The following is a 27,838-nucleotide window of genomic DNA, read 5'->3' on the forward strand; positions in this document are numbered from 1 at the left end:
AAGGGACCGGTTTATGAGCCCCATAAAATATCATATCAGTTATGGGATTAGATTCAGGTTTTTATCCAGCAATATGTCTCAGAAACTTGAATTGAAACGTTTACAAATGTGCAGCATTCATATAGATATTTACTAATGTCAGATTTTAATTTATTTCAACAGCTTTGATTTCTTTTGCAAAATATAGATAGGCTACACCTAGATTGTCCGAACATTATCTGATTTGGCAATAACAGCAATAGCAATGACATCACAGGCTACCTTTTATAGTTTTAATACCTAACCATCTGCAATGCCAGGTATGAGTAGGTAGCTCTACGTGACGTTTAAATATTAGTACACTATGATTCAATTCATCATAATGAACTATATTTTTCGGAACGTTTACTTTATTTTCAAAAAAATAAATTGATTAGCGAAGTAACTCCAGGAAGGAGTGTGATAACTCTTATAACCATTTACACTCACAACTTCCCCATGAGACCCACCACAACCTCTCCTAACCGGAGTCTGTAGTCCCACTGGAGTGGAAACGAAAGTAAAATGATCGGATATTTATTTCACACTTTTGATCGGAAATACAATGAGATGAAGGCACAAAAACTGAGACTCGCTATCAGCGAGAGCATCAGTCCGTAACTCCGGCGGGCGTCACGTACGTTCTGTCGCGCGTCACGAGCCGTAACGCTCACTCGTGGGTCCTCCTTATCGCTGTCGTGGCAGTGCCTACTAGTAGCGACCAAGAGAATAGAACTTAGAAACATCTGAGAATGAATAGTCGAGAAAAATTAGGAGAAAAATGAAGAGGAGGAGGAGTAGAAAATGACAAAAATAAAAAAGTGTTATGGTTTACATCAGTAACATGGAGAGAAAGAAGAATTTTAAAAGTATGTAGAGAAAAAGTACGGAGAAACACATAGCGTCATAGATAAAACATACTCCATTAGTAGGCTAGGTTTCTCATCTTTATAGATAAAATGGAGACAGTTTTATTGTCAGTTCCGTCAGGTGCACGACACCGTAAGGGTCGTGTTTTGTTTACAATTTGTTTCTTGTTATTTCAGTAATTTAAAATCTCATTTTACCAAATAAACGATCTAATCATAAACAATAAATCGTCCCCTAGTTATACGAGTATAACCAAAGTGTAACGTATAAATCTTGAAATCAACCCTAAAATAATGTAAACAAAATTTCGTCGACACTAGCGTTTAGTGTCACCGGACATGAACTAAACACGAAAAACGAGCTTCGAAATTTACAATGAGATGAGAAGTCTACTTGTGTTGGATAGTCTATGCGATAGCACATACGAAAAGGCACATACATGAGGTCCCGGGTATTTTTTGTAAATACAGTAAATGAGTAAAATACAGATGGTTCTAGAAATTGTAGGGTGAAACTTTGTGCTAATACCTGTTTATGTAAATCCATAAATTGCACTCAGCTACTCGACAATTAATGGTGTGGGGATTACATTAAGAAGGTATTAACCCAATTTACAATGTTTATCGGTTACTGGGAAGATATAATATTACATCACGAATTTAGGATACTTCACTGTAGTCCTATGCTTTTCAAGGAATGCTACTTGCTTTTGACGTTTAAGGTTGTTCGGTGTAGAGCATATTAAAAGGGATGGGGCATGTGTACACAAAAATCTCTCATTTATTTGCGAATCTTACAGTATTGTCATCATCAGCTAGGTGGTATGAAATAACAGAATTTGAATTTTTGCGTTTAAATATTTTGAATCCCATATTATTTTAAACTTACGGGTCTGTGGCAACCATAATATCTAGTAAAATATGCATACAATACAATTCTAGGACGACTTTGATTGAGTCTGTTAGACCCAAAGCACAAGTTAAACTGTTTTCTCTCCTAATGTTATTTGTAGGAGCACCCAGTGACATCAGTTAAACTACCCGAAATTTCTAATGGGAAGTGGTTGAATAATTTGTTTTGAACAATGGATTATATAGGAATTGTTCTAGTGAGCAACAAATTAAAATGTATTAAACAAGCCATAGTTTTATCAAAATATATAGTTTATCATAAGCAATAGTCTATTTTAGCGCTCATTGTTAGCCTTTGGAATCTAATTAAAAACCGCGAAGAATATTTTACTATGATACAGTCTTGTCGTGGCGTCAGAGACTTAATGCATTCGATACGGTTTGTATGCAAGTTTTTTAAAGAATTACCTTACAGTTCAGCTCTTACACACAGATGATAACTACATCCAAACTACAAAACTTTCACTTCACTTCAAATATCTAGGCCCTTTAATCAAATTTTAATGGATAAGTTTTTTATACACAAAGATTTAATCCAGGTATTACATTTTCCCAAAAATAACTCATGTTATTAGGAGGATTATGATATAATCACGGAAGAAAATAAGCGTAAAGATCACCCACAGGTAAAGAATTCTAAGCGACAAAAAAACCACTCTTCTCTGTCCGAAGACTGATTGCAGGTGGAAGTTTCCAGGCTTTTGTTCGAACAAAAAACAGGTGAAGGCCAATGGTGGGTTAGGGTGGCTTTTTGTGGCCCGTCTGGGGTTGAATCACCCTCGCAGAGAAACAGGTGATCAGTAATCGGATTGTGATACAGCAATCACATACATACATATATAATCAATGGTACAGCCCCTGGCTCGGACTTGGGGATTGTGCAACAATAGTAGTGCAATAAATAACAGTCAGCTGTGTATATCAGCTGACGAAACTTCAGAGGCGGGCCCCATACCGCGGACTGAGATAACATTTGTTTTGGACAGTAAATATCTGATTTGGACCATATAACTTATGCTGACCTAAAAAGTCATTGGTGATGTATGAGTTGTAGTACAGTAATTATAACTTATTAGTGTTCAGTTTCTTTTTAAATAACGAAAGTGCAGGATCTAAAATGGTGCTTGCCTATTATGGATCCAATGTCGACTATAAATAAAAATTATGTTTTATTATAAAAAATTATAAGTAGGATTCATTTGTAAATCTATATCATGGTTCATTGATTAGTATTATCGGTTGGTTAACCCCAGTTGCTGTTCCAAGGGTGCCTTCGCAATAGGTTAGCCCCCATTGGACCTGAAAATACATTTAAATGTACATTTCGTCATAAAACGTAACGGAGGTTTTTGGACACAGTTCTAGGCATTAAAATGGATTTAAAATCTGATTTGTTAGCAATTTATGGGGGAGGCAATCCAGACCCCCTAGTGTAGAAAATCCCCATTAGCCCCCTTGGCAAGATACTAGAACCGCCACTGATTAACCCCAAAGATTGATTATGTTTCAAACAGTTAGTTTCTTCATGCCTTCGTGGTATGGACATTTGCAATGTGTACTAATTCATCTTGACAACCACACTTATACATAAACAAAACTTAGCTTTTCGTATGTGCCAAGTATCGATAGTGAAAATTTAGCAAAAGACAAAACACTAGGTGTGTGTGGAATCCTAAAACTTGCTCCGCTCTTCGAGTGTAACGGAATTCCAGATTCTTTCAAATTGGCTTTGGCGCTGGGCCATGGAAGCAGAACAGGTAGACTGATTGCCAACTGGTACCTGTACCTGTACTTGTACTGCTAGTTGGTCCTTTACCTTACAACTTGGCTGGCGGAAGTTGGCTAACAACCGTTGGTCATTGATATTATTGTCTGTTAGTACTTCGTGGTCTGAGGAAATTGACCAAGTGATTCCTAATTATTGACTTATTGTTCAGAATTATGCTAAATATGCTTGTATCAATGGTTTAAAAATGTATTTATATTTTTAAATATTTTGTGCAAATACTTCGACCCACGACTGATCTGTTTCAAAACATTATATACGGCGTTTTAAACGACAAAACATGCTTTAACACTTTATATCAAAACAAGACAGTTCAATTTCAAACACGAATATTCACTTATGTTTAAGCAATCATTAATGGATTTTACTAAAGAGATATTAAAACTTTTTGGTACATGTGAAATGTCACAAAACTAGTTTTAATCCACAAGAAATACAAGACAAATTTTACAAACCAAAATCATCGGACGTTCCATTGTCAAATAAATTTATATTATAGGAGTATCGTGTTTGAATGCAGTATAATACCAATAATCAAAGATTATTATTGTATTATTGTATTATATACATTATTATTGTATTGAAACTAGGCTTAAACTTAGAATATTATGATAGATATATAAAAAAATACAATCTATGGATTTAAAGATGTGTTTAGTATGTATGTGTTAAGGTGTTATGTACCTGTGAATCTTTTACCTTTTTAAAGGAAAACGGTTCAATACCTGATTTTTTCGATCTAACATAAACCTGTTACCATAAATCGTAACTAATTTGAATTTTTACCTATTTAACTTTGCATTTTTTACTACATTGAGCTATTTGGAGCAAAGCTAATCGTTATATCAGAGTGTACAATACTAAAACTCGTACCTAACCTAAACCTAAACCTCCTTTAGTCGACATAAAACAAATATTAATATCTTTATGAATGAATGCATACATCTTATTTCAAGTTTATTTATTTAATTTGAACAAAACAATGGACGAAGACCTGTTACTCAAGCTAATTAGACCGATATGTATGCATGGTATGCAGATACAGTACTGTTAACTCGGCCGATATAGCAGTGGGATCATTGGCATGGATGTCTGTGTTATTGGTGGGGTCAGTGGCCGGGACTGCGCTCAGGCATGCCGAGCTGGGCGGGCCAAACGGGCCTTCAACTTTAACTTCAACTTTGGCACAGGTAGTGTGGAGTTATCTTGATTTTCAAAGGAACGTCGAGCTGGATGGGCCATGCAATCCTTCAAATTCGACTAAACATTAGCCCAGCGTAGTCACTGTAAGGTTATCATGATGTTCAAAGGCATAGCGGGTCAAACGGGTATTCAACTTCGGTACAGGTAATGTAAAGTTGTCTTGATGTTCAAAGACTCATAAAACTGAATGGGTCATACAAAACTTCAAATTCGACTCATCTTTGGTCCAGTGCTGTCCTGTGTATAGTTGTCACGACATTCAAAGGCATAGCGGGCCAAACGGGCCTTGGCACAGTGTAACGTTATATTGATGTTCAAAGGTACAGGATGGGCCAAACAAGCCTTCGAATTAGACTCAACTTTAACCCTGTGCAGTCACTGTGTAAAGTTATCATCACGACTTTCAAAGGCATAGGGGGTCAAACGGGCCTTCAACGTTGACACATGTAATGTAATGTTATCTTCATGTTCAAAGTCAAAGGCATAGGACTACGAACTGGCCTTTAACTTCAACTCAACTTTGATCCCAAGCAGTTTAAAGCTATAAACCTTGGCAATACAGTCACCGTGTAAAGCTATTTCGACGTTAAAAGGCATAAAAGGCATAGCGGCCTAACGGGACTCCAACTTAAACTCAACTTTTGCACGAGTGTGCAATGTTAATCAAGTTCATGCCATGTTGGGCGGGCCAACCAAAATTGGAAAATTTATCATTGACCGGACTGAGATAGAAGTTATTTCCATTTTGCCTTTGCCTTGGTTATTACTTTCAATAAATCTGTTATTGATGCTCTGTTGTGTTCATATGGGAGTGGTTATGCAATCCCTGCCAATTTGGCATTGTTTCCTTTAACGTTATTATTCTATTTTTCTATGCTGTAACGCAGTTGCCATAGAATTACCGGTAAAGTCACCAGAATACGTTGGGTATGGAGATTTTTAAAAGCGTATGAAATGGAAGTGATGGGTGTAATGTTGTTTATTACTCTTTGTAAATTAAATTGATCAGCTGACATGTGAAATAACTTTTTTAATTATTTTTGTTCTTTGTTATTGTTTTCATTCGTAACCAAATTCAATGTTTGTTAAATGCTCTTGATTTTTAATATTCAATTATTGATTTTACATTGTGGCACTGCGGCTAGTAGTAATAGAGATCGATGTGCCACACTAAAAAAAAACATTTAAACATGTTTTATTGTGGCCTTGGCTGCGGACATGCCACGAAGAAGACAATGTGATAATTTTTAAGCTATATACAGAAAGTAGTAAAGTTGCAATGCTGTGGAGAGATTTAATTTCAACAGCTTTAACCCAGACGAGGAAGAATGTGAGTAGGCCTAATTGAGCCGTCTTTGCACAACCATAGGTAATTTTGGTTAGATTTTTGTGTTTTTTTTTCGCTCGTAAACCTTTTTAGGTCTATAATTAACTTTTAATAGGTAATAACAAGATTATTTATTTTGCTTTATCGTGTATATTCGTACAGACTAGAGCAACGTTGAAGCATACTTTCGCCATTAATAGTTTAAACTGATTTAAAAGACGTGTTCTTCGGGGCCAACCTACACAGTTGTACATACAAAATATCACTATCTATATCAATATATCTATATTATATTGATAATAATACACTGACTCACAAGAAGGGGTACTGTTTTTTTTATTTCAAAGTATTTTTAAGGGTATTTCGGAAATCGGGACAAACTAAAACCAGAAGCTGACTATTCAACCCGAAGTAAACTTATTTCAACAGCAAACAAATGCAATTCGCCACACGGCACAGCGGAGTTCTACATAATTATTGTATTAACATTCCTCTGCTCTACGCTGGAGGCTCGAGTCACTATCTAGCGGAGCAATCCGTTGATTATTATATAATTATTGTTACTTTGTGGTTAACGCGCCCTCTAATTATCTTACAACAATGGCTCCCTGGCTGAGATGTGAGAGAATAGATCCTGTATAAGCTCATTAAAATTTTAGTCAAGGTGTGTGTGAGGTGTTCAAAAAGTATTTGCTATGTTCATTGTATATATTCTGTACTGTGCACTAAATGCATGATGTGTTTAGTAATTGTCTATAAAAATCCTATCCTTGGTAGTTTTTTTTTATAGCAGTAAGTAATTTTTCCTGCAGAAAATCTTGTAAAGAACATTTAAAATCCTGTTCAAGCTGTCCACTATAATAATGAATGTACCGTATAACTACTTGATATTTTGTCATTTACACTTATCCTTATTTATTTTATACGCTTATCCATGAATACTGGTTCTATTGATGTAACTTTCCACTGGAGACTCAACCGAGCGGTGTCTTGGTTAATAATAATAATAAAACACACAATTTGTCGATTCCAACACAATATGTAATGAAAAGTATATGTGACTTTCTAATAATCAGATTATTTCAACAGCAATGATATTTTTTAATAAATCATAATTATGTACACATTATGTACGATTAATATTATGTACATGATTTATGTGTGACATGGCCTTTAATGGAGGGAGATCCCCGATAGATAGGTCGTTTCACTTAAAAGACATCTTTATGTAAATCTACATATGTATTAAGTTGAGATAAGAACACCGGATCACGACGTTATCACAACTAACACAATTTGGTGATTGGCAGGACCTGATTTCGGACCCCCTTGAATTGAATTGACTAATTCATTTCAAATCAACGATTCTATCAACTTTTACAATATAGTTAACTGTAAAATATGAATCCTCCAACCATGTAAATCCTCCATGTGTAAATAACAAACCTGCTTCAGATACTGTTTAGGGCAATTAAACTAATGTGGTTGAAGGTAATTAACATACAATCAGTTATTTATTTTGTTACAATCCAAATACGAGCAAATGAGGATACAGTAAATTTAGTAGGCCTAACCTGTTGAAAAATCAAACAAGGAAGGCTATCAAAAGTCAATACGGTAATTTCATCCATTCAGTTCAACAAATATCACTCGTTCCCACTAAAACACCTTACAGTGTATTTTTATCTTAGAAAAGTCAATAAGTAATACGATGATCGCTACATCGTTTCCAGCGATTGTACCAGCGCACTACTCGGGCAGGTGGGATATACATAATGGGATTTCACCCATAATTATCCTTACAAATGCTGGAGGAAGACTCTAAAAGCAATTTAAAAGCCTCCGCGGTTATCCTAGGGCAGTAAAGTAGGACCGGAATGTTTCCACCCAACAGGTCACCATTCTAAATTCCACAAGAGGGTGTCAAGTTAGGCCACCCCTACCTGCCTAGTGTTTATGTCCCTCCCCGACTGTGGCTACCTTTGTCAAACACCCTTTGTTTAGTTTATTGCCAATTTTTCAAATGACCAATGGGCTAGAAATATGAACGAAAAACTTGTTTGTGAATAAGGAATTTTCACACGCCGTTGATGTGGGGTTGGGCACTTTCTATTGATGAAAAGAAATTCGAGAATCGTAAAAATGTTTCAGGTTCAAATGTACATTTATCAAATCAAACTCGAATCCAAGAGTGTACGGAAATATGTAAGACTGTCCCTTTGATGAATTGAGAATTTTCAAATGTTATTGATGAGTGATTGCATTTATAATACTTTCATTGGTGAAAACAGGTTCGAGCTGTGATGTTAAATGAACTTTTGTGAGTAAACACGAATTTGTCCAAAGTAACATTCTCAATGTAACGACTCTCCTACACTCATCTCCATTCATACTTGGCTTAAAATACCTACCATGTATGGTCGCCATTTCATTGAACAGTATTAACAGTATTAACAGACTCAGAAGTGTATTTGAGATTAAACTCCGTGTGTTTATTTTAAAATTTGTTCATTTTGCAATGAAGCAGATGATTACATTAAGATTTAAGAGGGTTCCAGTTTTTTCTAGTGGGGCCTTGGTTCCACCCGCAGGCTGGTTACCACGTAAACATGGACCTACAAAAAGGATCCTCGTGGCATTATTAAATTGTTTATCGAGTTGAAATTAACTGTAAAATATTCACAAAGATCCAAACTATACCCTGGATGAACTGAAATTTCGTAGAAGTTTCTTCAAGTATTTCCGAGTTCATTTTTAAAATCCATAATTAGTCTTTTCACATGTGATTTTAGCTTCTAAATAGACTAATGGTTAAACATTAATTTATCCCCATCCATTGTAAACTCTGATATGTTAAGAGCACAAAAAGCACACAATCATTGGGGAAAAAATCGTTTTAGTGTGCTGAGAGCTTGTACCGTAGACGCATGTTTAGCCGCCATCTTGAATTGATTGGGTAGAACCCTCTTAAGAGATTACTATTAGAAACATAATATAAATCAAAGTAGGCCTACATTACCTACAAGTAGGTACTTAAATGGATCGAACCTACCCGATTAGTTTGCTACCATACAGATTAATTTTGGTTAGGAGTCAACTTGTAGGCGACATGTATCCCGTTTTAACGAGGGTATAAAATACCTAAATATATAAATTTCAAACATTCCGATATCTAAACTGGTCATCCTTGGGGGCGGTGAGTCAGTGGTTAACGGAACCCTTGGTTGGGCGCGTCTGGGAGGTCGAACCTCCGACGAGAGCCGAACCTGGCCGAAAGTGGACGAAGGTAGACGATCCAGGTAGCGACGTTTCGGGCCGGCTGCGTCCGCCTTGCTCAGTGCTCAGTTTCAAGTTGTAGTTCTCTATCGCGAGTGATTGTGGTGAAGGGTCAAGGTGTTTCATGAGTGCGAAGGGATCTTTGAGGAATCGTAGTTAATACAAGGTATGTCCTTCATATTTGTTTTAATTTAAAATATAAGCATACCTTTGACGAAAACACTTATTCACTTTTATAAATTCCCAATGAGTTGTCCAATTAACCACAGGACGGGAATAGATGGTGACTGCAGATTTGTTGTTTACCAAAAGTTATTTTTAAACACTTCGTAGGGTGGAAATCGAGGAAAACACCATGTAAACTTTAACTATTGTTCACGAAAATATTTCCCAAATTAGATCTTCTTTGATTTAACTTTTAAAAATATTCAACATTACATTCACCCACATACATCACTTTATATTACAGTATACAGATAAAATTTCGAACCAGAATCAACTCATTCTCTTACAACTACTCTCAAGACAAATACTTAACAATCCAGCTGATCAAGTCTGTTGCTTGAAATATATAACCTACTGTATTATTTTATTCAATTATTTATATACTCAGCTATCACACTATGTTGCAACGTCTACAGTATCACCAGTACCAGTACGGGTCATAATTGTGTTAGTGTGTGAGTGTAAGTGTTTGTGAGTGTGAGTGTGCAGGTATTGCCAGCGCCTCAGGGTTATTGTTCTCCCGACCGTTCAAGTCTCCTCTCACGAAGATTGTATTCTCGTCTTACTCGTGGATGTCTTCTCATTTTGTTTTCAAACGTTTTGGTTTCACGTTGCAAATGGTTGCTTGATCTTGTCGTATTAAGGTGTTTTGTGATTTATTTGTCAATCAAAGTTTCCTCCATGATAAATAAATAAGTATGAGCTTGATTGCCAAATAAGTGACCTCTGTGATAAAGAAAACGTCTGTGACAAAAGGATACTTATTTGTTGACGACCAGTTTTTAATTTATGAAGTTTTTAATCTTAATCTTAATAATGAACATTTTTAATGTAAATTTCAGCACTTACGGCACGATAGCAATGACATTGAGAAAATGACAGTTTTATCAGTCAGTTATTATGTAAAAACATTTTACATTCTCTTTCAATAAAATAAGCAATAGTCAGGTTTATCTAAGATTCAATTATGTAAGCAGCTAGGCATATTACATAAATCATGCTAAACTGATTTTAACCCTGATTCTGCCTCCACGCTTTCTGGTGTGTTGGTGTTGTGTAGTATTGATCGAGGAACAAAAAGTATATATCAACTGACTTAAACTCATAATTTCTGAGGATCAATCCAAATCTGTTAGGTAGCCTATAAGAGAAAAATTTTGCTTAGTTGCCAAGGGGTTTCGCTATTTTCGAGCGACAACATGCTTTTCGGTGATCTCTGTAGTTGTAGTTAGTTAGTTAGTTAGTTACCATCTCGTGTGTGTTGTGGTTAGCGACCTATGTCTAACAACCTTCAAGTAGCTCAGTATCGCTTCGACCCACTTAGAGTACCTCGATTGGGAATCAAACATTGAAACGTATTGTACATCAAACGTGGTCTAATTCATGAGGGAATTTGACGAGTTTTTATGAATATCAATGTCATAATATTCAATTAAAAGAGTTTGATCTGAATGTTTACGTAAGTTGTTCAACTAATTGATAGAAGTCTTGGTATCGATAAAATAAATCTGACTTGTTCTTGATAAATCTCTTTCTTGATACTTTTGGACTCCTATTGGACATGAAATTCAGTTATATCTCTAATTATTGAAACGATACCTAGCATGTCCAGTCCATAAACTTTTCAGATGACCTTATGATTTTTATGAGATTTTTTTGGATACGTTGTTTTCTTAAGATGTAGCATAATTACACAACTACAAAAATTCATAAATATTAATTGACTATTCCTCTATTTACCTTGTCGATCACAGTTGATAAATCTTAGTTTTGGTTGATGTATCATTTGGTAGGCCTAAAGTGTATAAAATCTTAAATATGACTATTTCAACGTGGTGGCCCTTATTTTTTTACAAAATAATTTATTTTGAACAACTAATTAAAGCAATCTGAAGGGTCTTGGTATGAAATATTGAATGTCTTTGAACAAAACTTAATCAGAAAACTTCTCTAATGAGGTCTGGGTGGCCGATGATCCCAGAGGCGGTTATAGTCCTTAGTCTTATCATTGACATTGGATACCGAAGTTGTATTAATAGTTAAAGGTGTTATGAACCATATTTAATCTTAACCTTTAAACATCAAGAAAGGAATTTTGTCGCTGTATTCTTTTTTGCAAATACCAAAAGTATATGCCACTAAGGACGCTGTAAGGACATCTACATGGTTGGTTCCCATCCAGATGAGTCTATTGGACCTCTAGTACCTGCAGAACTGCAGCAGATATGTGACGCCAGAGTGTGAGAGTGTCATCTGCAGAAACTGACGTGTGTGACAAATCTTGAGAGGCTTGGCAAATCGAGGTTTTCATTTGGCAACGCGATTGACCGGCAGAGAGCAATGACCAGGAGCACACATTGATATGTCCTGGGAGCCAACTATCAGGAGGTTCATTGGCTAAACTCAAGTCCCTACTCTACGTATCTCACTTTTAATTGTAAATCGTATGCCACATAGGGTTATCATGTTTGAAACAAATTTGAATTTCTCACATAATCCGGTCGACTTTCATACATCTAAAAACACAAAATCGTGGTGTAGGAACCAGATTTTAGAAGTGAACGTTCGTTTGGAATAAACCTGTGACATGGGAAAAATATTTGTAGTTTTGACAAACGTTAATATATGTTTACCGCAACCAGGATCATTATTCTGAGCTATGCTCGTGGTGAACATAGCTGAAAACATTATGTTAATGGTACGTTTTGCCTTTATACATAAGTTATTAGATTTTAGATTCATGCAATGCCAACTCGCTGTATTTAACACGAACGTGAGTGAAGGATGAGTGTGTCCAGGACTTATTGAAGGTCCAATAGTTAAGGACAACCAGGTTTAGTATCAAACCATCAAAAACCTCACTTTTCTCAAGATCAAATCTGACATTCTTATTATAGGCGAGTAGTCGAGCTCTTGACCCATCCACTACCACTCAGCTACCACATCGAAGGGCCATCGTTGAGTTATATACATCGATGGTGCCATCATACATTCGTTAACTTATTCCAAACATCATTTCCCATGTTCTCCGACTTAAATTTTAGTCGTATCATTTTCATCAATTATTCAATTCAAAGTTTAAGAATGAGCCAGAGCGAAACAATAGATGACTCACGACTTTACACACAACGGACGATGGGTGTGAAGACGACTTCTCAGCCGCTAGCTCACATTGATTACAGTCCATGTCATCTGACTGTTGTAAGCCTATTGTCCGGAGGTTATGCAACCCAGGCTCACATCACTGACAGACGCCGAAGACAGAGACTAGCCCCAGCGGTGGGCGGCGGACGAGACAGACATACAGAAATACACATGAGGAATGGGTCATTGTTTGCTTAAAACGACGACTGCTCCAACTTTGCGTGGAGTTACGAAAAATAATCACACATTTTAGTGTTTTCAAAGATCTTAATGTGGTGTATCGAGAATTTGAGAACATTTTGGATGAGGCAAACAATACGAGCGTATGAATTTTAGTCAGCAATAGGTGCAATTTGGCTGCTTGTTTATTTGTTAATGAGTTATTTATTCAATTATCCTTCCAAAAAGGATAAAAGTAGTATACGTATAAATGTATTTATCCGGTACAAACTTGATAAATGTTGCAACTTCTTGAATTGATGAATCGTAAAACTATAACCTTTAGTTACAGCGTAGGATAAATGGTATTCCCAAGGTAAACCACAGAGAATAGTGTATAGATAATAAGAGAATAAGCATTTAGGGAATTTATATTGAATTAGGTAAAAACCGATTTTGATCGGACACTAGCAAGCTCTTGTTGTTCTCGATTTAGTTGTGCAATTTTCACAGAATTAATTGACGTATTCATAAATTATTATGCATTTGGTTTCTACCTCATTCTACGATCTGTTTCCAAACGGCTGTTTACATTGTTCTAAAGCGTTTATAATGAATGGAGAAAACCTTTGTTGTGTTCCAAAGATCATAATCTTACCCAGGTGCGTCCAACAAAGGTAGCCTTCTCAGAAGCCCAATCCGAGGTTCCGGCTCTTGAACACTCAAAATTTAAGGCAAGCCTCCTCATTTAGAGGTGCGCCTAGTTCAAGGTTACTGATCATAACTCGATGTTCGGTAATTTCAGACAGTATTTGAACCGTGGTTTGGTAAACAAAACTAGCCTGAGGGGAGGGTTCACACTATCCTATTTCATTTCGTATATCGTTTGGAATTTTGCAGTCCTTATTCCTTAGGTCATTCAAGTACTTATTTTTAAAGTTGTATTAAATCACCCCAAGTTTACACAAACTCATATGTATACAGTATATGCACACAGATTACCATATAAGCCACGATATACAAATCACTCATTCTCGAAGCAACAACCAAAGCCATTTCTTCTGGATAAGATGATAACTTAAATTGTTCTGTCTCAATTTCGAGCAGAACTCAGTAGATCAGCCAGGAGATGACAAGGCATTCTGTAACCCACAATAAATCCTTACTGGTCACGCGCGATCGAGTAAATGAAAGGAAAATATCGATTGAGTTATAAGAAATAGTGTCGGTGGAAAACCAATTAGTGACCAATGACAGTGAGGTTTCCTGTTTTCGGAATCCTGTTAAAATAGCTATTATTTTTGAAGAGTTTCGTGATTTATCTAAATGATAAAAATAAAATTTTTCTGAACGTATAGGCCCTATAGAAGTTTTGTTATAGAAATCCTCGAGGTATCACTTAAACTGGGGCCTTTATATACTAATTTTTGTTACTACACGATTCTTCCATCAGAGCATGTAAATGAACTAAATGGTTACAGTGCAAATTGAAGGCTACTAGTGCCACTACTGAGGTCGAGTGTTTACATTAAAATAGTGAAAGGTCACAGTGATGGGTTTTTACCGTGTTACCTTCACACACTTGCCTAGATTGAAACATCATCCACTTTTTATCAAAATAAACACAGCTTGAAATATTGTAGAGGAAATTTTCATGACTTGGTATTTGAAAAGAATTTAAAGAATTTCAGGCTAGGTAAAATTGAGGATACGCTGTTAACATTTAACGAATACTAACGGCTAAAAGAAATTATTCCGCTCTTAAGGTAAATGGGTACTTTTGTATTATACCGACCACACCGATAAATCGATTCAAAATAAGATTTTCATTAGTTTAAGTAACAAAATCTTCCTAACCTAACGTAAAATATAGTCCACCTTTAAGTTAGGTTAGGTCATAATTATTAGGTGTGGTCGGTATAGCACCAAAGTCGTTTAGTTCTTAAAGTAATGCAATATATATATATATATTTGGTGTATAGGGCCTACAACTTGGGATGAAAACCCAACAATTAGTTCAATTTTACAGCCTAGTTTCAACAGCTAGCATCAACAGCAATGCTCTGCCTGTTAGAATTATAAACTTGCCAAAATTGAAGTTTAAAAAAGTGTTAAAGAATTGGCTACTAACAAACCCATTCTATAAATGTAATGATTATTTTGAGGCTTTGAAGGTTGAAAAATCATGTAGTGCATGGACAAAATGATAAAAAGGTATGCCTAATTTATTTAAGGTATGTCTAAATTTATTTAAGGTATGCCTAATTTAACCAAGGCTGATCATGACAAAAATTATCTGTTTTTCTTTTCTTATATATTGGAAAATTGGCCGTTTCGATTTTCATGAAAATGACAGTGTAGTGAGTGCCAGCGTGCCAGCAAGGCTAAATGGCACGGAGGGCAGAGCCGTTAGTCGGAGAAAGTTGAGAAATATTTATTGAGGTTCCGGAAGTAGGACGATGTACAGGTGTGTCTCAACTAGACACCACTCGGTGTGAAGTGGCAGCTTGGTACTTATTGTGTCCAGCATTGTTGGGGTCAAGTGGTATTCAGATATTAAATGTAGAAACTGTAAATGGATCGTACAGCTGTCTTATTTGATAAACGTATTAGAATGAGTGTGGGGAAAATATGTTGTTGGATAAATAGGTTAGGATAAATCTCACTCATTGAGCTTAAACAGACACAAAACACTCAATGTATATTATATATTTAAACTAAATAAAAGTTTAAAACTGTTTCATCAAACAAATCAAATTACTTTCCCATAAGAATCCGTATACTCGACACAGTCTTGCTAGGAGCAATTGCATCGGCATGAAAGTTAAATTACATTTAAGGGCAAACACCGCCAAGCTAAAATGCATTTTACTTTTTATTTGGTAGAATATTTTTAAAATTCTTACACAATGAGGTCAAAATAAATTAAACGTCTATTTTGCAGAATATTTACTGCATTTAATTTATCATGATGGAACTATTCACTCATTTCGAATAATTGTGAGTTTGGATCGTAATGTATCGATTATATCATCCTTTTTATATGTCTACTCTTCCTTCCAGTGCAAGTCCTCTTATTAAATTAATATGTTAGCAAAAATATATATATATCGCAATAATATCGATAGCATGATTAATAGCATCTCTACTAACCATTGAACTGTCGATAGCAGTTTCGACTTCGATATATCAGATATACCGTGCTTGACATGACCCTCATACAGTAATTGCAAGACTTCTGTTTAAATATTGTTATCATACATATCGCAAAAATATCGATAATTAATTCAACCTCGATTTATCGATTATCTTAACCTTCGCACGACCACTCATTCCCACATGCACCCTTAGTAAATATTTGTATCGATCATATCGCACAGATATCACTAGTGGCTGTGACCGCGATGTATCGATTATATCGACCTTGGCGTGATCACTCCCCCTCACATCTCTCCTTGATTCGTAGTTGACACGTTTTACATTCACTGAAAATGCGGTTGAGAAATATCGAATTAGGTTATGTCGAAACGTTGAGTGACAGAATATCAGGTGTGCGAATGTAGGCCGAAGTCATCTATATACATGTAGCTGTGCAATCCACTGTAGCATCAAAACTCGAGTGTAATTTATTTTACATTTGTACATTGCTATTGTCCAATAACTTAAATGTCAATGTACTTTTATCTTGGTAAGTCAAATAAAGTCCCAGCGGCAAAATGATACCAGTTTAGTAGAAAGAGAGAAACGGTGTATCGAGATAAAAAAAAATTAAAATACCAACTGGTTTTTTCCTCCTTCTTGTCAGCTTATCTCTATGCGAATTTAATCTAAGTTTGTAAACAAATAGCACCACATCAAACAAAATGGAATGTCCGTTGAAATAAAATAAAATAAAAATAAAATAAAATCTATTCGGTAAAACATATCTCAACTAATTCATCTAATGTTGTGGCCGTAAACGCCGAAAAGACATAAAGTTTCGTGAAAAATACGTAAATGTTAATTTAAATAACAGATAACAATATATCTTGAAAATGAAGTATCTAGTGTGTTTTTTAGTTTCAATATACGTAACACCTTTTGCACCTTTCATTTATCCAATGGTTTTCAGTCGTTAATGTTACATTAAAGTCCCACAAATATTTGCGTTGTAACAAATCAAAATACAAAAATTAGATACAAGATTGTAAATAATTATTAAGAATTTCTTTCAAGGGCTACCAACGTGTAAATTCTCATAACAATGAGTTTCTTGAATACTAAAAATATATCTACCCTCATCATTTCTCCATTTTGTTAATTTGTTCATCAGACTTGGTTTAATTTACATGATTTTATCGGACTTCTAGGTTACATGTGAGTTTAGTTGCACCACTGTATGAACCGATCGGCTAAACCAGTAGAACTAGCTACGCAACGAGACACGACTCACACGTTCAATCATAAACCAAAATAAAACACGACCGGACGATAATTAGTGAATTATTGCGCATTCGGTCCGCCCGGTCGTTAACGTCACCGCTGACTAAGCTTAAATCAAGCTTAGGAAACGACCGAGAGTCGCAAATCTGCCCTTCGCTGGGACCCGTGGAACCCATTAATTTGCCCATTACTTCAACAATGGGAGAGAATCTGGCTTTGTTTATGATTTAATTAACGAATACTCGACAGATTCCAGGACTGGTTTTCTCAGATGGAGACACGAAATGGGGATTTTACTGCGGGTTTTGAGAACTCGTGGTGGGCTTTAACGAGTGGATTTATATGTTTTGTGTGATTAAAATATATAATTTAATGTATTGTAGTCAAATAAGGTGACGTTTATTTTATTATTATCTGTTTTTTTTTTGTTGAGGGCTCAAAAATTTCATGTTAAATAGTGTCCAGGCACAAAAAATCAACGTGTTTAAACCTGACTAGTGTATTCAAACTATTTATAAATCAATATTCATCAGGACGCATGGATTATTTTCAATCATTCTATTTGCAGTCATTCCCACCGATACCATAGTCGTGTGCTCCCGCTATCTCCGCGTTCCGCCACCTCCGAAACCAAATCTGTCCCGCCACCTCCGAATTCTTGAGTGACCCTTATAATACCGTCACTGCCTGCGTTGGTAGCTGTCATTGCATCCAAGGCTGCGAAGCCCCGTGGATGGGAGATTTAATGAAAATTTAACCCGTGGGTTAGGTTAGGTTGGTTTGGGTTAGGTTAGGTTTGGTTGGTTAGGTTAGGTTAGGTTAGGACGGAAATTCTTAATGCAGGTATTAACCGAGGATTATAGGGGTCACTCTATAATTCGGAGGTGGCGGGACACGGAGGTGGTGGGACACGGAGGTGGCGGGACGCGGAGATAGCGGGAGGTAACCATCATAGTAACACCACAGAGGTACATTCAGGATTTTGTGTGATTAAAACAAATACTAAACAGATGTTAAGACTAATTATGTACCAAAATTATGTTATTGCTTACTGCAGCCACTGATTGAACTTAATGATGTTTCTTCTCTGTACACTAGTGCAGTTACTGTATATTCCTGCGTTTTTATGTTGTTTGGAGTCTTGTAAATTCACAACCGCAGCCGATATCGCCGCTTCTTTTCAGTAAAAACTCTCTTATCGTCAAATGATTTCATCAGCGATGCACGGCACAGAAAAGAGTTTTTCGTATAAATTCCTAGTGAAAACACACTAGTTGGATGCCTTTAAGTTTAGAACTAAGAAAAGTCTCTATGATTTGAGCTACTTATAAGATTAACGTTAAATTCGAGAGGATGTATTTTTTTCATACATACGTATAATATTTATATTTTACAAACATAATCTCTTGAAACTATAAAACAATAAACCCTAAAGCTCCATTGTTATTTATCAGCAACATTATTGACGCCGTGCTCCAGTTCAGACAGTGGGTCGATGGTGCAAGAAGACATTTGAGAAGGAACTACGGACTTATTACGTCATCGTTCGCCTACTCTACATCTATACGTGTACTGGCCGGGAATGGCATCACGGGAGAAATTGGGACATATTAAACCACCTGATCGGATTAAAACGGCGGGACCAATTAACTTTGGTACGTAACATACGGTATCGTAATTTTGAAATTGATTGGAAAATCGCCCCACTTATTTGATTTACAATACTCGTTTTATTGAACTTGATTATTTTTGTGTTTGGACTCAATGTTTTTTTTTCTATTTATTAAGCCTACAATTCGTCTTCGGAATGCAAACAGTTTTTGTATGTCCGGTATGGTATTGAAGAAGTATATAAATATCCTCTTAAACATAAGCTATTTTGTACACGTTAAAATAACAATAGCCTCAGGTTACATAAAAATATACCTTGATTTTCATCTCAAGTAATAATAATTTGTGATTTTGCATTGTTCATTAAAATTAATCAATGACAATTGAGTAATTGGGCTACATTTAAGTTTACATACATTAAAACTACTTGAACGATGTTGAAAATATAATTTTAAAATTAAAGGATGGAATAGCCAAGTCAGTTCCAGCTGTATTAACATTTATTTATGGCTACAAACAGCAATTAGGAGTTTCCCCCCAAGATCTCACAGACGTCATTTTACTGCGTTTCTCAGTGTTGTTCTGTTTGCACTTTACTACAAATGGAGATTTGTCCTACGGCAACTCACGAACACAAGGTATTGTTGCGTTTTTGCTCAGTGTTCATAAACTTGATTAGGCTACACAAGGTTGGTCGCAGGAACAGGTATTTACTGGTATCTAGAAACGATTTTACTTTTATATTTATGGATTTCTAACTTAAATTATTTGTTGCCACATTTGTATGAAGTAAGTTCGGTATGACATGACAATAACTGGTCTTATATAGAATTCTGGGATTCACTCAGTAGCTTATCATTGTGTAGCCCTATAAGTAAATTTTAAAATTATTTACTTAGTAAAACCTAATGATATTCGGAATTTCTTCTTGCGTACACCCTCTGCATATATCAGGCTAGCTTTTTGGGGTATACGCCAATGCCATTTTTATGAATTAATTACAAACGCTTTTTAGGAATAACAGGCCAACCCTTTAAAATTGTGTAAATATTTCAGGGATCAAACATCATAAAATAACTCAATAACTCCTTTATTCAACCAAAGTAACAAAAACAGATTTGCATTGGTCATGTCGAACAAAATACATCTTTACGTCAAAAAAATTGAAATAAAACAATTGTTCTTAAATCCAACAAGATTAATGAATCACAAGCCTCCTCAAACTTAACTAAACCCATCAGCGACACATTCACGGACACTGTAGCAACTAATTTATTTTAGCCAGGAGTAATTTTTTTACTTGCCTTTGGAAGCATACCAAGTCCGGCTCCAGCTGAAGGCAGGGAGGAAGTAGATTTAAACGTTTAATGCCGTTGTAATGGAAGTGTCTCTTAAAGAATGACGTTGAGTGAGATGGTAATTTAAGATGTGAATTGTTACGTAGTGAATATGAATGAAAAGGTGAAGTTTGATATTGGTGAAGGTTCTTTTTGATGAGAATCAATGTTTCCAAAATGTATATTGAGGGAAATGTTAAAATTTGTGATGAAGCAAAGTACTGTAAGCAAGATGTTCTTCTATTCAAACCAAAGATTATCATACTGCCTTCTTCTGAAGCCGGAAGAGGAAAGACGTTTTCCCACACTCACACCCCACACCGCCACTGCGTATATCAGGTGTGGAAAAATTACTCCGTAATGTTGTTGTATTAATATTCAAAGGTAATATGCTGTAATCAATACATCGCATTTTGCAAACTTTGAATATAGCTGAATAATCTATTTTTCACTTAACACAATTTATTAAAACTTCCACTTCCCTTCCTAAAACCTATTTACTATAATCGATAGCAATGTATGCACGAATTTATACATATTACAATATATCTTCATCTTATTAATTGACAGAGGAGCGCTCTCCCACCATAATGTGGTATCATAGTAACACCACAGAGGTACATTACTTATTTGAAGGGTTTCGGACCGGTATACATGACTAGATAGTCACGCTTATGTGGGGAAGCTAGCTGAGCGTGTAACCTCTTCTTGTAACAGGAGAAAGCGAGTGACTCAATGAACGGACCTGGGTGAGCCACACATGAACCATCTGACTAACACAGGAGCAGGATGAATGGGTATCATACCAACCCCTCTACATAACACGGTCATTGAGGGCTCACTGGTCTGTACTGGGTAGGGTTGAGCCGATGAGTGTGTGGAAAGTGAGTGACTCAATGAACGGACCTGGGTGAGCCACACACGAACCATCTGACTAACACAGGAGCAGGATGTCTGGGTATCATACCAACCCCTCTACATAACATAGTCATTGATGGCTCACTTGGTATGTAGTGGGAAGGGTTGAGTCTAATCTGGAAAGTGGGGAAAGTATTGTTGAAGACAATCTCAGAATGATGATTCAAGTATGAGTCTGCGAAGTAAAGTCAAACCTTCTTGGTAAATTAGGAAAAGATTTACTTTCACATAAGGGGAGATAGTTATAGCATTATAGTATAAATAAAACCAGAAGATTTCTCATCCTCATTTAAGACCTGAAGGATGAGAACAAGCCAATTTTATTGTTAGTTCTGTCTTGTGCACTGTAGGGGTCATGTTTTTTTTTTTTATTGTTACTTGTTATTTCAGTAATTTAAAACCTCGTTTAACCAAATAAAACGATCTAATCATAAAAAATAACTCTCACCATAGCTATAAAACCAATCAGTAAATTATAAATCATGAAATTATCCCTAAAATAATATTTAAAAAAATCGTCGACACTAGCGATTGGTGTCATCGGACATGAACTAGACACGAAAAAGAGCTTCCAAATTTACAATGGTATGAGTCTATTATAGTTTGAATTTTACGTAAGAATGGAGCTGTATCTACATTTCTCCGAATTTATCAGACCGATTTCTCCTTTATTCCAGGGGAAACCGTTTATTCCCGCCTTGTTTGACGCCATCAACAATCTTACAATCTGGGCCAGGAGATCGACAATCAGTCTCGGGCCTCGTGACAGTCTGTTATGTTCAAACAATCGTTTCACTGCTTCAAAAATGTGCCCAATTCCCACCAATCTTCTTCAAACAAAGAGCTGGCCCAGAGTGAGATGCTAGGCTAACTTGAAGTGGTTAGATCTGGGGTTTGTTCTGGATATACTTTTTCTAATCCCACTTATCTCCAATGGCATTTCTTTGTAGCGGAGGCGCTCTTAAGCTTATCTAAAAAGTCAAGAAATGTTTTTTTATGTGAGTAAAACTACCTCTGTAATACAGTTATCCACGAAAAGCCCAACGATGATTTCTTAAACCTAGAGTAATCTTACAATGCATTAGGAGTTACGACTACTTAAAAAAAAAAACAGCATAGTAGAGGGAAAATTGTAATTAAATACCAGCGATTGATTATACAAAAAACAGCCAATAGACTAATGAATTTTTGAGCAAAAATAAATTTCTTTCGCAAATATCACTTCTCGCTTGCAAAATAAAAATTTGAAATTGAGTCAATTTGAACAATATTTGTTCAACACATTTCAATAAAATGTTTTATTGCTGTACAAAAATAGTTAGAACATAATTTAACATCTAATTCCTAATTCTTATTAGAGGAGGTATTTTATTACCTTGAGACCAATTGCTTTAAATCATCCACACAACATATCCACATTGTGTGTTGAATCGATTCGAAAATTTAATGGTATTCGCTTAGATTGGTTGTTTATTTTAACTCGGATATACTCTTATTTATTTTGAAAATTTCAAAAAATGTTATATTGCCTAAAACAATTTTCTCCTCTAAAACTCCCTCAAAGTTTTTACGGCACGCAAAATTGTGTATCCGTTTGTACTGTTTTCAGTTGTGCTGTGTTAAATATGACGAAATGAAAATGACAATCAAAATCTCCATCTTGTAATCCCCCAGATTGGAGATGAGCGCATGATGATGCATCTAACAGCTGATGACAACTGGTTCTGGTCGGCTGTTTTGCAAAGATAAAGTTTGAATGAGTCATCAGACACTGAGTGCTGAGTGAAAGGTTGAATGTCAAGGGAAACAGGAATTGTTTGTCTCTGACATCTTTGCCGTTAGTTGGCGGCACAAAGTAGTAAAAATGGCACTGAATAGTTTACACTATATCGCTATGCTTTAAGATTAACTCGAAATATTTTAAATTGATGATTATTGATTAGAATGATAGATTGATGGCTATCAACCAGCCATCTTAGATTTCACTTCACTATTTCAAAATGCAGTTTGACCACAATTAGATTACACTTCCCCGACGCTGACAAATCGAGGCAGGTTTTTCATGATGAAGACGAATTTTAATGAATGAGATGGTCGCTTTGTTACAGCTTTGAATATAATCTTTAGCGTGGACTATTTATTAAAACCCCCCGATGGTCGAGGACAGAGCCCTGTTTCGAAACCACGTGACTTTTCTTACGATCGTTCCGGCAACTTTACAATCACCAGACTAGTAATTTATACACTCAGCTATTACGAACTAGGTGCGATTATAAATTGAAGCTATGCAACATACGTACCTTAATCGCATTCTGGGAAAATGTACCAAGGCATCTAACATAGTAGGGCAAATGTACAGTGGCACTGCTATTAAAACACAATTGGTACTCAAACTATGAGTCATTCCCAGAGCTCATCTTCAGTCAATGCTTATACTTCCTCAGTTTAGTGACGTGACGTGATAGTGACTTTTCAGTAGGCGATGCCCACTGGGTCCGTTCCACTACTTTTTCCTCTTCAGCCTCAGCCAAAATTGCACAATTGGATGTCTGGAGGTCCTTAGGCACGGTCCTCGGTATCCAGGCACGCACCTCGCATACAGGAAGCTGACTACGCACACGTACATGTGTGTGTGTGTGTGTGTCGGTGTGTTCGTGTGCCGAGGTGAGACAACCCGTTATCCGTCGCCCACCGCTCCTCCGGGTAACGGTCACCCGCAATACCTTGCGTTCATAAACACCGGCTTACAACTTATTTGCCGGACATAATCCCCGGTTGAACTCGTCTCGCAAGTATGCTCTACAAATTATTGGTTGGTGTGTATAATTCAAAATTGTGCCGGTAATAATGTTGTTGTCGCCATATCTGAAACTTCTCAATTCTGTGATTTAAGTTATGTACGAGCATTTTTGTAGGTTGTGCTTCCCAAAGCGTGTGATGACGGAGTGGAAATAAGTTGAACCCTTGAGATTTCTTCAGAAAACTATTGCACTACTGATTATTGGTTACAATGTATTGAACGTGATGTTTGTTAACGCATTGAAATGTTTTATTTTACTCAGCTGTATGAAAATGTAGATCAAAATAGTTTAGAAACGTAAACCATGCATGTATACATTGTAATGTTCTTACAGGTTCCATTCAATCTAGTCAATAAACAAATCACAACTGACATGGTAGCTTTGTAATCCCGAAAGACAGAGACCTTAAATATTATAAGATTGGCAAGAAAACATAAAGGTGGCATGTTGCGAACTATCTAAAAAAGTTCCGCAGCGATGGTTGCGGACAAACATACATTTAAATGTTATCTAAGATTTGATAGCTATTCTGATAAACATGTGTGACATTCCATTGGAGTTCCACAAGGCAGCATTATATTCCCACTGTGTAGGCCTATTCTACCAGCTTTCCCTCGACTCGTGACTGGCTCGAACGTCGAACCTCAGCTTATGACTCGGTCACATCGCATCTTGCTGCCAAACTGCGACTCTCTACTAGAACAATACCTCGTCACGGTGAAATCCAAGCTTTCATTCATTCCAGAATTCACATTCTTCGCTTTGTATTAATCGTCACCTATTCAGAAAGTTGAGCCATTTGCTTGAAAGTCAAGTGAAAATTAGCTTTTTTGGTTTAAAGAGTTTTAGTAATGTTCTTGCACCCATTGTCTAAAGAACCCTGGACATAAGCGAATTGTATTATTGACAACATTATTCAGTTATGAGACAAAATGGATGTGTTGTGTTACATAAAATGTTTCTCACGGCATTTATTATTCGAATATCACTTGAACTCGACAAAACCCGAACCATATACCTTTGGTAATATTACATCTTAAAATATTAAACCTTTTAGTTTTAATTAGTTTAAAAACACATTTTACCTGTTCAAAATCGTCGCTTTTTCCCCTTGCATTGTATGCATATTGTACCCAAACTATCTTCACAATAAGTTATTAATTGTATTAATTGTGTTCTTTGGATTTTAAAATATGAATTTACGTATATATATATGTCACTGAATTATACAAAAGTGTTGAGAGAATTAAGCTGGATTCTACAGTAGAGTGAAATCAATTCAAAACATGCAGGTTCTACCATTTAGTCTCAAATTCAGGATCAGGTTCTCACCACTAGAGTTTAAAAATATTAATGTATTTAATGGACATTTGAGTATTGTTTGTGTAATTGTGTACAGTGATCGTTGAGTTTTTAATTTGATTAGAAATTCAAGTATTTTTGTTGAGCTACGAAACATCATTAAATCAGAAATAAAGAACATCAAACGAGAACTACAAATGTTTAAATCAGACTTCTCTCTAAGTCCCAGCTGTTCCTGACAGCGTAGTAGTAATCAAAGGATAGGCTGAAACATAAATAAAGAAAAGATTGCCGAAAGCAATGTTCATTAATGACCACCAAATTATCGAACCGGAGACCGGCTTTGGACAAAGAGGTGGCAAATTACCTGCTGTGGGGAATAATGGCTACGATTGTAATGGCCAATGTAGGAATGGGCGATCCTAGGACCCGGCGGAGGTCCCATGCTTGTAGTCTTGAATATTACGTAAGCAGTTCCCTATCTCATGTGGCAATAGTTCAAAACTTTGCTAGTTCCACACAACTCCAGCAACTCTTTTATTAATTTGAACGAGTATAATTGTAATATGTTTGAAACACTTAGTTTATTGAAGGATTGTTTAGGAGTACCCCTACATTTAATTTTTGTATTTAGTTTGTCCCTGTACTTGGGAGATATGAACTCTGCTGTATTATACTTTTATTGTTATTTGTAAATGATTTGCATTGACAGAGGTATGCTTAAATTATAGTTCTAACTCGATTGAAGTACTGTAATCCAACTACTAGGAGGTCACGAATTGTGGATATTTATATGCATGCACTGTGGATGCGATGTGTGGATTAAAGTCCGCACTATTGAATACTACGGCTATCCGCAGTAATATCCTGATAATTAGACCAATATGTTAATTACAAGGGGAAATGTTTTTCGGATTCCTCTATAAACTGTAGGTCCCTTAGTTGCCATTGGCTGTATGGACTATTAAATGTCGGCATTAAGTCACTAACAAGACTACAAGAACGTTCCACTCGTCCTACACTCACCCTTCACTTATATTAGGGTTAAAATACGCACATAGTGGCGTTTACATCTTAAATAATTGATAATCGATAGTAAATTTAACTTGAACAAAATAATCACGGAATCAAAATTATTTTTATTCTCACTTTTTTCAAATACAGTAGGTCTAATATAATGAGCTATATAAGTACTCGGTTATGGACTGTTTGAGTGTTATACATTTGCAGATAAAATTGGTAAGTCATTTATTCATTGATTGAATACATTACCGTCACCAGGTGTCTCTAAAAAACACTTCGATGAAAAACAATTCATGTTAGCTATTTTACAGTACCGAAAAATTATTTTATGTTTACATTATTATGTATCATGCTAATAAGCTATTCTGTCAATAAGATTCGATTCCCAGGCTCATAGACAAACAAGACTTTCCATTTTGTGAGCCTGTAAACCATTCCTAGAAGGCCACTCAATCATTGTTTTGTATTAAATTTCCTATCTCAATTATGTCGTCGACCTTGCAATATGAAAGTTAAGTCGTGAATGCTCAGGAGTGTTCTAGGTCAAGCTCAGATCGCCTTAATTATAGACTTGCCGTTATGACAGGAACTAGATTATTTAGCGAATTCCAGATTATAGATGCAACCCGTTAGGTCTAGTCTACTTCTGGATAGGCGATGCTATCGGGAGCCGTTCAAGTAACACCGTTCGATAAATAATCAATTAGGTAGAATTTGTGTTTGGATTACAATTCCAGTCAGGTTGATTTGGAGACATTTAGTAAATCAAGAATAGTAAAATGAGTTATGTCATTCTGTGTTCATAAACATCTTGTAGGATTGGATAACAATAGGAATTACAATTTTAAAACCTGACACCGAATCAAAATATCATTAATTTAAAAAATATTGCTTTACGCCCTTAGTATTCAATTCTAAATCTACTAACGAAGTTGCAAAAAGGTGTGAAATTGTAGGTTATTTCATGCTGTGCGTGTTTCCAGCTATGACAGCTAATGTTCGGCAAGATTTACATAATTTAAAATAATAACATCAATCTATGCCTGTCTAATACAACAATAATTCAGCATTCAAATCAGCATTTATTGCTAAAGAAAAGGTGTCATTAGCTCGAAACCTGTACACCATGAAAACCTACATTTGGCATCTTCTGGCAACTACGGATGTTTTCCTTTTGTTATTAATTTAACTTTGCTTTTATCCGTTCAAAACTTAGGCTATAAAATTTTTACATTCACAGAAATTAGCTGTTAAGTGAAAACACATTTGTTAAACCTAAAAGATCACATTTGGATACAATGGACGTGTGAAAACATTCGTTTATACCACCTTCAATCAATTGATTACCAATTCAATTGTTTCAACCCGTTCTTACTATCAAACAATCCGTTATCTTCGCCGGATATACATGTAGGGAAAATGTGATGAAACACACAACAAAGGGTGTTGGAGGGCGTCGTCAACTCCTCAGCCTTGGAAACAGCTGTTGTGTCAACCAACAACCA

General features: G+C 35.9%; 1 protein-coding gene across 1 annotated transcript in view; it reads left to right on the forward strand.

Annotated features, from left to right (window-relative positions):
- Window positions 1–9,447: 9,447 nt before the first annotated feature.
- LOC128988380 (uncharacterized) overlaps window positions 9,448–27,838 on the forward strand; it is a 113,165-nt gene continuing 94,774 nt past the window's right edge. Inside the window, exon 1 of the mRNA XM_054409622.1 lies at window positions 9,448–9,557. The gene's annotated coding sequence lies outside the window, so the exon portion shown is untranslated. The remainder of the gene's footprint in view (window positions 9,558–27,838) is intronic.

The sequence above is a fragment of the Macrosteles quadrilineatus genome, unplaced genomic scaffold, assembly GCF_028750875.1.
Source record: "Macrosteles quadrilineatus isolate MER2022 unplaced genomic scaffold, UCM_ALF_1.0 Scaffold_3__2_contigs__length_128488019, whole genome shotgun sequence".
Lineage (NCBI taxonomy): Eukaryota > Metazoa > Arthropoda > Insecta > Hemiptera > Cicadellidae > Macrosteles > Macrosteles quadrilineatus.